Source organism: Cinclus cinclus, chromosome 3 (assembly GCF_963662255.1).
Source record: "Cinclus cinclus chromosome 3, bCinCin1.1, whole genome shotgun sequence".
NCBI classification, from domain to species: domain Eukaryota; kingdom Metazoa; phylum Chordata; class Aves; order Passeriformes; family Cinclidae; genus Cinclus; species Cinclus cinclus.
In genome coordinates this window covers 31,874,002-31,892,605 of record NC_085048.1, presented here as the reverse complement: position 1 = coordinate 31,892,605, position 18,604 = coordinate 31,874,002, and the positions used below count along the sequence as shown (strand labels likewise).

General features: G+C 37.8%; 1 pseudogene; it reads right to left on the bottom strand.

Annotated features, from left to right (window-relative positions):
• The window catches only part of LOC134041908 (nucleoporin NUP42-like), a 118,474-nt pseudogene extending 100,071 nt beyond the window's left edge, over positions 1-18,403 (bottom strand).
• Positions 18,404-18,604: the final 201 nt, after the last annotated feature.

Here is an 18,604-nt window from a genome sequence, read left to right as displayed (position 1 = left end):
GTTATTTCAGACTGCAGTTTCTCAGGACAAAGCACTGTGTTGCAAAACTCTTTAGAAATATTCTTGCCCTATTCTTCCATCTCTCATCTCTCCCCCACACCCTCTCCCTGCCCTCATCCCTATATATTCGCTTTCCAACTCTGCTTCCTGTGGCTACACTGCAAACTAGATCTATTGATTTTGATTTGAAAGAACCTGTCTTTCCTTTAATGCATTTCTTTAATTTCTGGCTTATTTTTGAGCTGGGTAATTTCCTGACTCACAAGCCACACAAACAGCTATTCTGATCCTGCAAAAGAGCAATGGCACACAGCACCAGGTAGGAGTGAGCTGTAGCATGTGAATACCTTAAAATTCCTGGATGTTTCATCTTGTGAAATCTTAGCTCAGGTGTTTCTTATTAAAGTTGCTCTTCTTGGCATAAACTAAGTTCAGATTGACAAGCAGTATAAAAGCACATGAAAATGATATTATTGTCTACAGTTTTAGAGGCACCCTAGATGATTATGGATTTACAGGCTTGATTTACAATGATTGGAACTGCTGGTTGAAAAGACAGAGAGTACTCCCTATACATCACATCTGCAAATGGGAAATATGTAGTCCAATCCTCAAAAGAAGCAGCAGCAGCAAACAAATCTGTAATGCTGTAAATCAAAAAATAACATAGAAAATATAGCCTTTTCCTTCTTTTTGGCATTTCTGGGGATACAGCTTTGTATTTTCCTAGACTTTCTTGGAATTACATGTCTTGTATCAGAAGAAAGGGAAGCTTGTGGTTGGGATTCAGTTCAAAACCAAGATATCTGAACTGCAGTTTCTACAAAAAGGCATCAGCCTACTTGGCATCAGCCAGGAGTTTAGGCTCCTGTGACAGTCGATGCTGTCATTCATACCTGTAGAGCAGCTCACCTCATCCTAGGAGCAAGTGCTTGGGGTGGAACTCAGTTTCCTGAGCAGAGGCTTCCTGTGGTGCTTGTGATGCCCAGGAGATCTGCCCAGGACAGGCAGATAGGGCATGCACAACAAACCTTCATTCTTTTGTGGCAGGAACTGAAGACATGAAAGATAATTCACAGCATCTAAAAATACACTGGACACCTCTGTTTAGGATATTGAATCTTACTGTAGCAACTAGTCAACTAAATAACTTTACAATTTCAATATCTGGTTGATAGCTTGTGTCCACAAACTTTAGTAGGGTCTCACATGGTCATACTTGAGTCCCTGTACATAGATGCATAAATTTACATGTCTTACTCTCAGGTGGATCCCATTCTATTTGTCAAATCAAGCAAACAAAAAGCTGTTTATTTTTAGAAAAAAATCAAATATGGTTTAATGTGACTACTGTTTATATATATGGGAGCTCTGCCGATAAACTGAGAAATCAACCCATTGATGGCAACTCTGGGAATGGACAGATTTGGCAGTGACTTTGTGCAGACCTACATCTCAGACTTTGGCACTTACACAGAGAACCATGTGGTACTCGGCTCTTATTTTGTGCATCTAGCTGAAATGAGTAACGAATGCCAATTAGTCAAAACCAGCAAATATTCCTGCTCACATGAATGCCTATGGTCTTACATTCTGCCACAGATCTTCCTGAGCAAAACTTCTTTGCCTATATGTATGGATAAGGAGAAAGGTTGAAGGAAAAAGCTCCCCTAATCCATTCAGGCAACACACAGCAAATGCAAGATGTTATATTTAATTGTATATTTTAATTCTTTGGTGTTTCATCCGGATATAGCTAAATTCTCCAAAGTTTGAATATCCAGTTTTTAGTATGAAAATAATTTTTCTATGCCGTGTAAGTGTAGCTAAAAACCTCCTGCGTTTCTAGCACAGGGCACATTCCCCATCTAATGGCTAAGGGGGCAAAAAAATGAAAAAATAATAGGTGTTCCAAAGAAGTTTTCCAAACTGCATAAAAATAGTATTCCACTATCATGTATTTCACTTTCTTTGTTTGTCACTACTTAGTGTCAGAATAATTCAAGAACCATTTTTTTAAAGGTGAAGCCCCAGGAAAGTGTTCATGTCAAAGTGCTGTGACTTATTCCTTTAGCTGATTGAGACTGACTAGAAGAAATGTGTTTAAACCATGATGAAACACTGGATGTCTAGTCATAAGTAGAAGAAATGATGGTGATACTAATATGCTGGGAATTAGCATGGTCATTAGTGCAGAATTCTTCCTGTTTAAATTTGTTAATTTTTAAAAGCTGACGTTATTTAATTCCCTAGACTTTAAAAAAAAATATTTAACTGGAAATCAGTTATTCCGTTGCTTATATTTCATCTGGACAGTGACAGGTTAAATTGATGGTTAAGTTGATTGTTAAAGTGAATATTTTCTTGAGGTTTGAATTTACATCTGATATGCCACCTTGTCAAGAAGAAAAGAGATGCTACTCATGAAAAAACTGTTGGCAAAAGCAAAGAATGCTGATTTCTCTTCCCTTCTAATATTGATCAAGGTTGCCAATAAAGAGGTGCTTTATTTCACTGCTCTTAGAATTTGAGCTTGACTCCTCAGATTTCCTTTAATCTATCTTTAGCCTCAGACAATGTTTCTGGTTTGGAGAAGAAAAGTCCTTTCAGTATTGCACTTCCAATGGGGAAACTTGAATCCTCAGATTCCCTAACCAAACAGATATTTCAGGCCAGGGCAGAAGCAAAGAAAGAGGAGAGAAATAAATCACTCTAGAGCAGAGGAAATTACCAGCACAATACAAAAGTTCTTGAAGCAAGAAGAATAAATTTTCTTTTGATCTATTATTGTTAGTATGTAGTCCCTGAATAAAATGAGTAGATTAATTGGAAAATAGCCCATAGCCCATTCACAGATAATGAACTAATTATGAAATCTTTAAGCAACATGTCCTTGCAGATCAGATAACTGCAGGGCTTACTGACGCATGGCTATTTCTTATTTGTCAATAGGTAAATAATTTTTTGCAGTAAACTGATGGACTTCTCAAGCTGCTACGTGGCTTTTGTGTAGCTTGCAGATTTTAAGACTAGTTAGATGTTTGCTATTAAAAAAAAGTGCATTCTTTAGCACTGCTTGAAGTGGCTTAAGCAGAAACGGAAATGAGAAAGAGGTTTGTGTGGTCAACTGCCTTGTGGAGCCAGCATGGTCCTGCCATCTCTGAAGGGTGCAGGAGGGACCTATTCACCATTACCATTCATTTCTACAAGTCCCACGGTCCCGTGATCCCAGCCCATAAGGAATCTTTTGCAGGAAGCTTGGAGAAGTGGAGTGCCACCATGCTGGCCACTGCCAGGCATGCAGAGCGCATGGCACCAGTCAGCACTGCATCTTCTGATATGTCTGAGCCTGCTGTTCCTGGGAGCTGGCAGGAAAAGAAATAAACTCTGCCACAGGCAATTGCAGAGTGAAAGTAGCATTTGTAAGGCCAGTGCAGGCCATTAGCTCAGCATACATTATTGAATTTTAGGCAATTATTCTTATCTCAATAGTGGCGACTTCCACCTCACTAAAATACAGCTGCAATGCTTTCTTAGCTTATTCACACCAACAGGAGTACTCCAATTCCCTATTAAATTCTCAGAGCTCCTAAAATCTGATTTCTGGTGTAAGTATTTTATGGAAAGTGAGTCTTGATGTTAGACTCCAGTACTTATTTAAAAATTGCTGATTCTTTAGCTCTACCAACTTGTGAAACCCACACATTGGACTATTGCTGGACGCAGATTAAGAGAAATCATTAAAAAATATTGAACCAATAATTCACAGACATTTCTTGCTGTATTTGCCTAGCTCTATTAGTTCCTAAATCTCTAAGACCTTTTTAAACATGTGGAGTGAGACTGAGAAAATAAAATGAATCTGTTCTAATGGACACATTTGTCACCGAGGTAGATCAGCAAGCCTGAAGTTAAAGAACAGATACTGGGAAATTGAGGACATTGCTGAAAAAAGTTAAAGCCTATGATCACGAGAATTCATAAACTTAACCAGTCAAGAGCAATGGATGGCCCAGACCTCATCCAACTCTGTCTGAGCAGTGAGCTGGAGTAATGATGATAGCTGAAGTGCTGGCAGTCTGAAATGCAGAAATGCTGAACATCAGGAGTAATTATTTCCTGAATAAATGCCATGGGAATGGCTCAAAACCCATGTGCTTCTTAAAATACTCGTCAGTTACCTAAAGGTCAGAAGAAAGTATCTTGAGGTAACTATAAATGAGTTATTAAACTATTCTCTGACCTCCAAACTTCAATAGACACTTGGAAATCACATAAAAGAGATGGCATACTCGGAAATGTTATACCTGAATGATGAAGGACAAATTTTCTGTTGGTGTAAATGAGCGAGTGCTGTTGATTATTTTATGTGATGCATAAATTTTTAAGCTTCTTTTATTTACAGCATAAATTGTATCTAGAAGATGTGTTTCTAAACCATGCTATCTCACTTTGTCAGAATATGGAATATATATTAAATGTAAATTAGTATTTAATACTTGTAGATATAGATAAGTCACCTTTCTCCTCTGCTTCATATCTCTGCCTCTGTTGCCTATTATTACTGTTGGTCTTTTCAAGTGTATATGAAACAATATCCCAGGGATGTTGAGGAGTCTGTACTAACACCTGCTTTTCAGGTGGAGTACCTCCCATTTAATAAATCATCAACTCCCCTATAATGAAATATTTTTTGTACCGTAAGGTAATAATTTCTAGTAGTGTACAAATGGTTTATTGCAGAGCTATAGAAAAGTGGCATGTTCTCATTCTAATGAAAAGAGTGGTATGCAAATAATATAGCATTACTGGGTATACAGAATATAGCACTGTTTGGGAAATATTCGTTCACAGAGCCAAGTGCTCCTGCTTTCACTAGTAGAGGACAACAGCAATATATATTCATAGCTGTACTCAGAATTGCTGGCATTCAGCTGCTGCCATCAGCACTGGAAGATAAGTGCTTTTTGTATTTAAGCTGATAATTTTTACAACTGAAGGAGCAGAAGTCCTGACTTCTGAATCAGGACTGTATTTATAAAATGGGAAAGAAAACCAAAAATGTGGCCACTAATAGTGTGCAAACACTGTCATAGTGCTCTAGAGATAGCAGTCTCAAATGAATAGGAACATTTAAATTAGAGAAAACAGGCAATGGGATAAAGTTTTCATGAGGAAACTTGATAAGAAGAGGAAAACCAGGTAAAGAAAACCTCAGTAGATGATTTTGAAACAAATATAAGGGTACATGGAAGTTGGCATTATAAATGGTAAGAGGAAGCATGTCAAGTCCAGTTTGTTAAGTAATAAATGAGAAATAATGATAACAAGATAAAAGCTTGCGAAGAACCATAATTTCTAATTCTGGATTGTGCAAGTTGTGGGATTTACTGGCTAAGACTAATAATATTTTTTAAATTATCATTTATTTCCATATGAATGCACCCATAAAATATCTCTTTTCCAGAACTATGGAGGCTCTTGTTCTCTGCGTGGTCTTGTGATCAAAAATAACACTCAACAACCATTTGAAAATAGGGACAGAGGCAGAGGAACTGCAATGACCAACCTTCATTTCAGGAACTTCAACCTCAGACTTTCCTTACATGGCTTGAGGAAAGATGTGCTTCACTGCAGTGGCCTAAAGGGTGACAAACAGGTCTACAAAAGGGGGAGAGAGACTCAGAGCAGCCCCCTCTTTCTTCCTTTTCCATACTCTTCCCAGAAGCACCTTGCTGGCCCAGCCCTTGAGACTTTTCATTCTTCAGGAAAAGACCTCATATTTTCTTCCACCTATTAATCTATTCACCATGCCTTTAAATCTATGATGAAACACAAAAAATACCTAGATATGGCCTTTCTTTCCTGATAGAAAATGAATCTATTCCAGCTCTGTCAAATGGATATAAAAAAAATAGGAAAAAGAAACAGTTGTGATGAGACCTGAAAATGTGACATTCTGGGAGACAAGACACAGCAGCCATCCTGGCTCTCTGCTGGTCCTGGGCACTTGCTGCTGCTGCTGACTGGACAGCTGGATAAGTAGGAGATTTGGGAAATGTCATGTAAGCTTTTTCCTTAATAAGCATAAAAGGTGTCTTTACCTTTCTCTCAAAGGTTACATTTGATGAGCTAAAATACCCTTCAAACACAGGGCAGTAGCTATTTCTCAGCTCTTATTTCCTCCCAATTTTCACATGTCTTTTGAGAATAAAGTGCTATATTTTTTTTTAAGACCAGTAGAAACTTTGCAATGGAAAAATGCCGTTTAGACAATCATATCTTTATGCCTAGAACATAGCCTGTGTCCTTTCTTTCAACTCACTGTACATTTGTTCAGAAGCTCATCTTACTGTCTTTTCAAAGAAGTGAATACCTCTATTTCAGTGAGTCACTTTCAGTTTCTTCCATGTCTTCTCTGATGTATATGAAAAATTGATTAGTTTACTTTAGACTGTGGGTTAGATTAATAGATGCCAATTCTTACTTGGAATTTCATACTGCAAAACTAAATTTTCTCCTAGTAACACATTCTCCTGTAACATGTTTGATCAACTTCTAGGACAGAGTATATACATTCACTTGAAGCTACTTAACCTTCACAGTGCTGGGAAGAAAACTACAGTGACCATGTTTACCTATTTAATAAAATATTTTGCCTTATGAACTCAGCTGTGAGTAGATGAGGGAAAATCTGTGAATGTTGTCTATTTAGACTTCAGTACAGCATGTGCTCGGGTGACCAGAAGGCCAAAAACATCGTGGTCTGTATCAGGAACAGTGTGGCCAGCAGGACCAGGGCAGGGATTGTCCCTCTGTACTCAACACTGGTGAGGCTGCACCTTGAGTGCTGTGCCCTGTGCTGGGTCCCTCTATTCAGGAAGGACATTGAAGGGCTGGAGTGAGTCCAGAGAAGGGCAGCAGAGCTGGGGAAGGGTCTGGAGCACAAGTCCTGTGAGAAGCAGCTGAGGGAGCTGGGGGTGTTTAACCTGGAGAAAAGGAGGCTCAGGGGAACTTTTGCTGCTCTTTACAACTACCTGAAAGAGGGTGTGGTGAGGGTCGGGTCAGTCTCTTGTGCCATGTCTCAAGTTCAAGAGGAAATGGTCTTAAGTTGTGCCAGTCTCAGATCAGAGGTTAGAATTTTTTGTTTTCAATGAAAGAATGGTTAGGCATTAGAATAAGTTACCCAGGGAAATGGTTGATTCCTGTCTCTGGATGTGTTCAAGAGGTGTCTGGATGTGGCACTTGAGGTATGATTGAGGGTTGATTACAGAGGTGCCAGGTTCGTGGTTGGACTAGATGATCTTGAATATATCTTCTGGCTTTGATATTCTGTGTTTTGGTGATGCTGTGTTTTTTAGAAAGTCCAATTTTTCTTCATTGGCTATGAATGGATAACAATGTCTATATGGAGATGTCTGTGTGGAAAAAATCTACACTGGGCAGATAGATCTTGTCTTGGTGCCTAAATATGTGAGAACAGTTTTTTCCTATTCTGGTAATCTCAGAAGCATTTAAGATCACTTGTGGCTTTTCACTACAGAAAGATGTTTATAAGACAGACTTTTTACCAAATCCTGCAGTGATAGAACAAGGGACAATAGTTTTAAACTCAAAGAGTTTAATTGGATATATGGAAGAATTTTGTTTTACAATGAAGGTGGTCAGACACTGTAACAGATTGCCCAGAGTATTTGTGAATACTCCATCCCTGGAAGTGTTCAATGCCAGGTTGAATGGGGCTCTGAGCAACTTCATCCAGTGGAAGGTTCCCTGCCCACAGCAGGGGCGTTAGACTAGAGGATCTTTAAAGGCCCTTTTCTACCCAAACCATTCTGTGGTTCTGTGATCATGTGATTGCTTCCCTCTGTCCTGTAGGTTTGTCCAGATCCTAGGAAGACATGTTAGTACTATGGAGATGTGCCAAGCTGGGGTAGAAGACTGAGCTCTGTTGGAAGGGATAATGGGATTTGGTGACACAGTATGTCCAGAGACAGACATTCCTCCAGCTGTACATCTTGAAAGGTCACTGCTTCCACACCACCTTCTGCTAGGAAACACCTGCCAGGAATAAGAGATTCTTCTTCTTCTGAAGCCTGGCCACAGGCAAGATTACTGGGGTTGGTGAGAGGGAGGCAGGGGAAAACTAGAGGAGGCCTAGAAGCCAGTGGGAGCAGAAAGAGGTGTTTTTGGGTTTTTGGGAAGGTTTTTGGGTTTTTGACCCTAAGCCTGCATGCTTCCATCTGAACAGTTTTACTCATCACCAGGAGCCATTGTCCCTCTTGCTCCACTGATGAGAAGCAGTGATCCCAGCTGGGCTGATGTGACATTTCCCAGGCAGCTGCACCACCTCAGCCCAGCCCAGCTGCTGTGGGTACCAAAGCAGTCTCCAGAGTTTCTGTGGGTGGTTGTGCTGGGGTTCAGATGCCTACATCGTTTGTGGGTGCCTATGCATGTGTCTGGCCTTTAGTGCATTACTGCCCCTGGAGACAGCAAACCTAAGGCAGGTAAACAGCACAGGTCAGGAAGGAAAGGCTAAACTTTTCAGGCAGGAGTCTGAATGGCTTCAGAGATTTTGGCTGTTATCTAAGAAAAAAAAATGGAAAAGGAAATATACTAATAATCCCCATACAGAATATGAATGCAATTAGAAAAATCTTGAAAAAGAGTATGTGATTAAATATATGAGGTATTCTGTCATTGTGAAAGCCCTTCTCTGTTTTAAGTAGTTAGTAGTAAAAGCTGTGTGTGAGGAATAGGAATGCTACCTACTCATCTGTGCCCTTTCAATTTGTGGCAGATTGTTATAGTTATAGACACAAAATATTAATAAATCAATTTTAGAAGGCAAATTTTTCATATATGTTCATCTGTGGGCTTTTAATAGCTAAGTAAATGAAATCTGAAACACCTATCTGAGGCATATTTAATACGATTCCACATGTGAGCCATGGAATAAATTTAATATAATCGTCAAATACTGAATCAAGTTGTAAAATGATTTATTGGAGGCACAGGAAGTTATATGGAAGATCTTATGCAGAAAATAAAATTATAAAGTGTTAATGAAATAGGTATTTAAAACTGGAGTTGTAGTATATAATTTATTCCATTATTGAGGTATTAAATTACTTTTGTGCAATAAACCAGGATAAAGGTAAGGTAAATGATTATGAGGATGACAAGCATGGAAAGCAAATTAATAAGGATTGTTATGGTGTGGAATCAAGTGGATACAAAAGTAGCTGTATAGTTATAACAACAGAATTGGCACCGGAAGTACCATATATAAAAAACTCATCAAAAGAGCAAGGTTTCATCTGCTACTGTAGACATTTTTGAGATTTAATAAGAATTGTTTCAATATTTTAATTTCTGTTGCTTTAGATTAATGTTGGAATCTCTTTCAAATCAAGAGATACTTCTCAGCTAAGTGGTATTGTATTAGAAAGCTTAAAAATGACAATAATTTTTTAACTGTAAATTCATTTGAATGAAGTGGAATCACCGTATCTGGAAAAATCCTCAACAGAACTGATTAAAACCTTGACATGTGAATTTAAGAATACTGAGAAACAACCTTGCAATTGCAATCTTGCAATTCCAATCTTTCCTACCTGCTCAGCCTACCAGTCAGCTAAATTAGGCTACTACTCTCTCTTAATTAAAAGCTAAGGTTGAGAAAATACAACAGAGCCATTGGCATGAAATTTTTGATACACATTCAAAATTCTAAACTTGCTAAATTGCTAAGATTGAGGAATAATGCAGTATTCTTCAGGAGTTAGGATACAGAGCAGTAAATAATTCTCTGTCGGCACTACAGAAAACTGAGTAGCAGTTTTGGAGACCAGAGGGGATGTTGAGAAGGAAAGAGACACTGGGGTGATATGTGCTTTTCAGTCTCCCAGTGCCCGAGCAACAGTCCCTTGACCCTTGTCCTTTGTCCCTTGATATCATTCTCACTGATTCTTCTGAGTGGGTTCAAGTGAACAGGGTTTGGAGACTTCCTAACCCATCTTTCAGCCAGGAAGTATTCTGCCCCAGAGGATTTTGGAGACAAGCCCTTGAGGCCATGACTGATGTCTTGCCAGTACAGTTGAGGCAGAGAACACAACCTTTGAGGGGAAAAAAAAAAAAGCCTGAAAAAGGAGAATAAATTAAAATATGCAGTAGAAAAGAAGAGATAGCAAACAATAACAAAAGTAAAGACTTATTCAAGAAAAGGAATAGGTAGCAGACATGATTGTGACAGAAGCTTAAAAAAAGAGTGTGATTAAAAGGAGCAGAAAAGACAGATGGGAGTAAGCAGAGCTGAATTAAAATAAGTTAGAAACTAACTAGTCCAAGTTCTTGGTCACATCTTAAATATTTTTGGAAACAAAGAAGTATTTAAATGGTAAAATGGAAAAAAAAATCCTCTACCTTTCTATTCTAAGAACTGCAGGTTTTTCTGCAAGGAAACAAAGTAAAAGACTTAAGAAAAGTGGAAGAGGACAAAAGAGAAAGGAACCAAAACAAAGAAGGGAAACTGAAGGAATAAAAGGCAAAATGCATCCAACTTTAGGACAAAGGCATTAAATATAATTTATTCATATTCATTTCAACCTGTGATTTAGAGGTTGTCAGGAGGTGACTTACTACAAGTAAAGCTTCTCACAGCCAGGGGATTTGCTGTCAAATTCACATCCTCAAGCAAAACTGTACTGTCAAGGCTATATTTTAATTTTAAAAAAAACACATTACTTTCCTTTCAAAGTGCAAAACAGACCTAACATGGACTCAAGAGATTGTCACAGTAGAGTTGCCTTGTTTTGTTTGCAAAATAGCCTGATACAAAATGGTCTAAAACTTAAGTTGCTCCTCTTAATATTGTCATGGAAAGTATATTTCAAAGTCTGGCTTTCTGCCTAAAAATATTTGTACCTGCATTTCCATGCACTATATTTATTGGCTTTCCAGTACAAATATGTAATAATCCTTCAGTTATTGCCAGATAAAACTATCTAGCAATACAGTATTTCTGGAGCAACCTGAAAGTGAAATAAGTAAACCAAGAATTTATAGAATTTCACAGGAAAACAAGTGGCATGGGAAAATCTATGCCAACATATCTTATTGGAAACTTTAGTTCAATTAAAAAATGACCATAATACAAAATGAAGTAACATGATAAAGTATCTGAACCCAACACAATTCTGCTGCTTTTTAACATGCAGAAGTCAGGGACTTCTCTGCGCATTTTAACGGGGTGAGGGGTGGGGGGTGAATGTTTCAGAGACATTTGCTTTTGACATTAGACATCTCCTCAAATGACTCCGGTTTCTCTTAATGATCAAGAGAGGAAAATAAACTCTTCAGCAGATATTTTTAGTTTCACAGCAAGCTGTTGGGATTTTTTTTGTGGATAGATGAGTGTACTGGTCAGACGTATTGAGGATATTAGCAATGTAAGTCTGGATGCATTCTGGAGAAGACCCACAAGTGCAATCCACCCCTTGAAGAAGACTTTTTTTATCATACTCAACAATATCACTGAGGGAGAGCAGCTGAATGTTAGTGGTCACTTTAGCTGGTTGCTGAAAGGCACATGATAACCAGGGGTAGGAAGCATCAGTCAGACAGAACTGAATTAGGAATAAAGAACAGCTGTGACAAGATCTGGCAGTGAGAGCAAACTCCCCAGAAGAGAACTGCTGAGTTGTATGAATATCTGTACGTCTGCAAAGGCTCAAAGAAATCAGAGTATAGTGTTTAAGTGGCTAAATGTTCTTCTATTTGGTTTGTGGTTATCTGGGTGAAATGTAATGTCTTTTGAGATACAGAAGGTCAGACTTCATTGTCCTGTAATCTCTGATCTTTATCTTCAGAAGCACAGAAATTATTTAAAATGTTTAAGTGTCATGGTTATACAGAGGGGACTGGAACAAAATATTCCATTCAGCTTTTGTTAAAATACCAGTATTTTTGTTAAATGTTTATATGGCTTTGAAATGTCCATGTGAATATTTAGGATGCTATAGAGAGTGAGGACGTGAGATTCCAAGAAATACATTGCATTTCTGCACTTAGGAGATGGAAGCACATTTGTCAGTTTTAATTTGCTCAGGAAAATTCTCAGATATTTGAGAATTTTCTGAGTGGAGCACTATTTGCAAGACTGATAGAACAACACAGGGAGCTGGGCACTCCTGTACTTTATACCTAGAATCATGGAAATGTTTGGGTTGGTAAACACCTCTAAGATCAAGTCCAACACTCAACCCAGAATTGCCAAGTCCACCACAAAAACATGTTCTTAAGTGCCACATCTACATTTCTTTTAAATACCTCCAAGGGCAGTGACTCCACCACTTCCCTGGGCACCCTGTTCCAGTACTTGATGACATTTTGCATGAAATTTTTTTTTTAATATCCAATGCAATCCTCCCCTGGTGCAACTTGATGATGTTTAATCTTGTCCTGTTTCCTGTTCCTTAAGAGTAAGGACTGACCCTTTCTCACTCCACCCTCCTTTCAGGTAGTATTATTCTCCCCTAGCAGGCCTTAACTCTGAAAATTTTGCTGGAAGTAGAAAGTTAAGATGGCTGAAAGTGATCTTGAAACACTTCATATGAAAGTACTGTAAAGTACATTATAGTAATGCAATTACCCTGGAGAATGCTATTATTTGGAAATTTAATTAAAACTCACTTGGATTAAATATATATTTTTATAAACCCCATATTCATGATTTGTGCTATTTGAACCTAACTGTTTTCTTCCCAACATCACCACCCACATTTCTTCACGTCTGCCAGAACACTTTTAGCAACAAAATGTTGTACTGTGCTTTTAAAATTGCTCAAATATGTTCAACAACCTCTGTTTTATGATAATAAACTGAAATGCATCCTTTAAAAGGAAAAGAGAAACACCCATCACTCTGTACTTTAAAATATAAAACATAAAAATCTCAACTGCAGCACATATTTTTATTAAAATCTGGTGGAAATTTTCCAAGGTGGGCAAGTAGGTTCCTAATGAGTCTGGTTATCGAGGTCTTGGTTATGTGCTTGAAATAAGAACAGGACAAAAGCAAGCCCTTTCTTCTGTGCCTAGAAGATGCTTTATCATTGGAATGATAGGTTCAGGTGGCTGACCTGACCAAGCCACTGACTGTAGCAGTGCTGAACTGGTATTTAATGGTAAGAGTAAATGACAAGTCAAAAAGGGCAATGATGAAATTTGGTGCAATTCACTGATAATTTTATCAAGCCAGGTGAATTGTATTCAGCTCCTTTAGTGCAAGGCAGCTGGCTGCATTGATTATTGGTGTGTCCTTCACAACACCAGTTGTTAGCAAGAAAGTGAAGAAATCTTCACAGACTAGACAGCACTATGCACACTTCACTTGTGCTGAGCATATGTTTGATTTTATTATAATGTCCCTCATTCTTCTCCTTCTTTTCCTCTTGTCCCTTTTCAGATTTTCTTAGAGATCTTGCAAACTTCTAGGGGAAGAAACTGTGGCATTTTTTTCTTCTTATTGCCTGCACTTTATTTCTGGGAAGTTCTGTGGGAAGCTGCTTTCTTCATTTTCAACCACCATTCCAATATTTTCCATAGAGTATTCCCTTATGAAACCAAATCATGATATTCATGATTTTTACTTTGAATGAAGTTAGAGACAAAAAAGCCCCAGCAGAGAGCAGGAAAATTGCTGGCCCACTGTGGGGTCTGGGACTTGCAGGACAATCTTTAGTGTAACATACTGGCTTGAGATAGTACATATCTTGAAAATAGCCATTGAACTACCTGCAACAGTAGGATGACACTTTCAATAGGATGTTTTGCAATAATTAATGTTAGCAACAACTGTGATATCTAACTGAGGGGCTGCCTGCTCTCCAGTGAGCTCTGACGGTCTCTTCTATCTTTCTCTGAACATAAAAAATATGGAGCCCTGTGGCAGCTGCTCTTCCAAAGGTTTCAGCAAAGAATTATTCTCTAAGTACATTTCATTTGCTTGTGGGTTAGAGGCTGGTTAATGTATTCTCTTCTGAGCTTGTTTTTGTGTGTTTTTGAGAAGGTCACTGTCCTACCTTACCTAATGGCAAAGCCATCTGTCATCTTGTCAAAGCAAATCACACAGTTGTTAAAATCTAAAATACATATGGAATGGCGACTTTACGTGAAAGGCCACATATTGGTTTGAGTAGAATGTCAGTAGAGGGCAGACGACATGACTTAAAATATTATGTCTGCCAGCTCTGAAAATCTGATTTTCTAAAAGAACGTTTCTGCCCTTTGAGAGCAGAATTCACACAGATCTTTGCAGCATGGTTAATATTGAATCACAGCACATTATCACTCATCACATACTTGCTCAGAGGTCCATTTTTCACATGAGATGCTTAGTTTGAAATGTGTGGCCACCTTTTCACTTGGTTAGATTTTATGGCTTATGAGGCAACTGCTCAAAGGCAGTGGCTGAGGTCCAAGGAGAAGTTTCTTCATGGTAGAAGAAAAGTTGGTTGTAATCTGCCAACTACTTGTGTAGGAGATACAGATCATTTCAGTTTATCTTATGATCTGAGGTTTTGCAAGTGTCTGGCTTCCCTGAACTGGAGGGTAAGCAAGCAGGTGATAAATCTTAACCTTCAGAGCATGGACAAGGTGAGTAAAGTTATTGCCTTTACTTAGATTTCTGATGGTTTTTGATGTTACTTACCATTTCCCACAAGCAAAAAAAGATCATTGGTTGAGATGTAGGGTACAGCTAGATACAATTTTTTTGGAAAAAATAGATTTTTGGATTTTTTTCTTAAGAGAAAGGCTTTTTTATTTGTTTGTGTTTTTTTTTTTTTTTTTATCAGGTATGTAACATTTGGGAAATACTTTTGTTTGTAAAGAATTTGCATGTTCTGGGAAGGTATTTTAACAAATGGAGACTCTGGGAGTGAGAAACCTGAGTTTCCCAAATTGTTGTTATAAAACACTGGTTGCCGTGGGACAGAACATCTCTGGTGTCTCACTCCCTGAAATCAATTAGAGTACTCCAGTGGGATAAGAGAATGCCATATTTTTCCTACAGAAGGAATTTTGTTCTCTTCTGACACAAAGTTAAGAAACACCCTTCCATGTTATTTTCCTATATTTTTTGCTTTAATGCATGATAAAGTATTTATGAACCATTTACTTGTCCAGGAAGTATCTGTTTCTCCCTTTAGTATTTAAGGCATTTCTTAAAGAAGTAATATTTATCTTCCATAACTCACGTACCTGTCTATGTATTTCTAATTTGAGATTTCCTGCTGCAAATAAAAATTACAATAATTTCACCTACATGAGATTAAAAAGGAAAGACAAGAAATTTACTTATTTGGGATTCTCTTGGCTTTCGTGTTATTATTTCTCTCCTTGCCAGTCAATTCACTGCAAGCTAGTTTGGTAGCCTTGGCTCCCATTTCTCATGGTCTATCCACTTCCTTGCAAACATAAGATCATTATAGGAGTTTTCTTCATTTGGAAGAATTCTCTAAATAATGCAAGGACTGGGAGTTCTAGCTGAACAAACAGGTAAAACCTGCACTCCAAGATGATACCACCAACAAACCTGTTGTTTACCTTGGGATATGACAACCATAACAATGTTTTCAAGGCTGATTTTGAAAGGTTGTTTTCTCAAGAGACGCTAATGTAACATCACATGGGGAATTTAAAAGAAGTTCCAATCTTGCTATGAGAAAATCTTTGTAACTTTTTTCTTCATGACTTTAAAACCTATTTCTCTGTTTATTAAATTTCAAAACCACTTCATACTTCCCAGCACTGAACTAATAGAGCATCACAAACTTGTTCCAAGTGTACAGACACAAGCAATTGCAGGAACACAAATTTTGTGGTATATGTTTAACTTACATTCAGCAGTTGCCAATTTCTGCTCTTGTCTGAGGGATTTCTACAACAAACCATTTCCAACATAAAAAAGCACTTAAGCTGACAAGATAAATTTTTAAAAATGAAGAAAAAGGGTGTTTATATTTGTTCTACCTAGCTCCATATTATCATCATGTCTTTGAAAAACAATAAATTCTCAATTCTTCAGAAATTAATATAGTTTTTAAATAATAAAATTCATCATAGACCTGGGTATTCTTGGCTGTTCAAAATTTTCCTTTAATTTCAGTTAGTTTAAGCCATGGCTTTTAACAGAAAAGTTTAAGACTGAAATAAGGTAGTTAAATTAACCAACAGGATACTTTCTCAAATTTATTCCTTTTAAAATATGCAGCCCTTGTGGTAGGAATAGCTTATTTTCCCACAGGACAGTACCCACAGGTTTATATATAATGAAAACTGGATTAAAGTTTTTGATAAAATAAATATGAAGTATTGCTATAGGGAGAATGATTAATTTAGTTAATCTATGGAAAGAGTTAGTGAATCAACTACAGCACAGTCATTTCAATTGGCAAGGAATTTATCTTTGCCAAGGACTTTTCTTCATGGAAATAATTAATAATGAAAATTAATATTAAAATGCTTTTTTTGGGGTATAATTTGAAAAGATACCTTCTAATGGTAATAGGTTGTAAACCTTGTTTTGAATACTAAGTAGCATATGAATTTAGCATTTTCTCCATTTAATGAGCCAGTGCTATTATTACTAGACATACAAAAAAGGTACTTTGAAAATATATTTCAGAATATTAATGTATGAAATTACTACTTGCTTCTATTATTTGGTATCTCATATTTCTACACAAGCAAATATTTGAATTAAAATTTATAATGGAACTTGCCCTGTGGCTATTTGCAAACCTCTATATGGTACTGGAACAAGAAATAACTCGAGCACAACAAAGAAAAGACCAGACATACTTAAGCTGATGGTAGAGAGAAAGGCTATTATGAAGAAGGTGATATATTTTCATATTTAGATCAACTGCAATATTGGCCTCAGTACCCATGAACTGCTACAAAAGTTGCCGACCTCTCTGGTGTGTTCTGAGGACCTGGGCAGTGAAAACTGCAATTCCAGAAGACTTTGTATGCAGAAATGTCTGTCGAATCTGCAGCCCAGTGTACTTGATGTACACAATACATATTTTTTCACATGGCTTCAGAGGGGTCCACTTGATGCCAGGGCACATGGCATCATGTGCCAGGCATGGCACAGCTTCCTTCACACAGTTGTGTCATCAGGAAGGCACCAAACAATGCTATAAGCTTTGCAGACAGGTTTGTGCACAAGGATCCCTCCACACAGACAGCAAGACAGAAAACAGTGTGCAACATCTGTTACATGCCTGGTGAACCTGGTTTTGGTCATATTTTCCCCATGGTTATGAAAGAAACTAGCTATTCTGAAATAAGAAAGAAAGACCATTTGTGTAGAGAAATTAAATTTAATTTCTAATGCAATCCCCAAAAATTATTAGAAGGTGAAAATTACACTGAACACTTTTCCAATTTCATGCTCCTTAAAAGGATGATGAACTACTTTGGAATATAGGGCAACCTATCATGTATAAATAGTCCTATATGGCATCTTATAAAGGCTGAAATGACTTAGATAAACAATGCAGGGGAGGGATAAGACAATCCATATCACCTGATTTTAGCTATTTGGAAACCCCTGGTCTAGAATTGCCAATTATGCTGGTCATAAAGACTTTTAGACAATTTAAAGGAGTTAAACGTATAGTTTTGATGGTTAGAATTTAGTGCAACTAATTATAACCTAAATTATTATATATTTGATGTTTTTCAGATATATTGTGGGCAGAAAAAATAGATCCAGTAAGCCATTAGGAATAAGTTCTGGTAGTTGGACGATAGTAGGTATTAGGGACTGTTTTAATATTCTAAAAATGCCAGCAGTTGACAGTCAAAATTCTTGGGTCTATACCTTGCTTAATTTGCTTTCCTCAGTGAGGAAAATATCTCATTAGCCAAAATATTTCTGCCTGAGCAAACTGAGTGACAAACGGATGAGCTGTGTTATGGTACCAGAAGGCACAGAGAAGGCAGACACTGAACAAGGCAGAGTGCCTCATTCCAAGACAATAGTGACAAGCATTACCCAAAGCAAGCACTGGCTTGTCAAAGAAAAGCCCTGATCCACAGCTGCACACCCCTCAGCATGCAAGGGAACTTGTAGATTCACTGTATTCAGGTATTTGCATTTCTTCCCTGGTGACCAAAGCCACACACTGATCAAAAATACTTCTTAAGATATGCTAATTTACCAGCTGAAGCAAAATATTCTGTAGAAACAGATGCTGGATACTATAGTTAAAAGCCATGTCCATCTTACTCCTGTACTCACCTTACCCTGCTGGGACACCCGGGTAGATTTGGTTTTGCCAGAGTCCTCAGTTGAACGCTGGCTCTCACCCTCACCTGGGTGGAACATAACTCCCTCTATATGAAGCTGTGCTCCCTGATTTTGAACATAAGGTTGTAAAAGAAAAAAACCCAAACATTAACTAGTGATACAGAAGCCAACAGATGTGTCATTGTCTCAGCAGCTTCCTAGAGCTGGCTGAGTAGTACTTTGTTTCTGAGCCATTCTTCCTTCTTCCTCCCTGTTCCTCCAGGCACCTGCTAAGCTGTC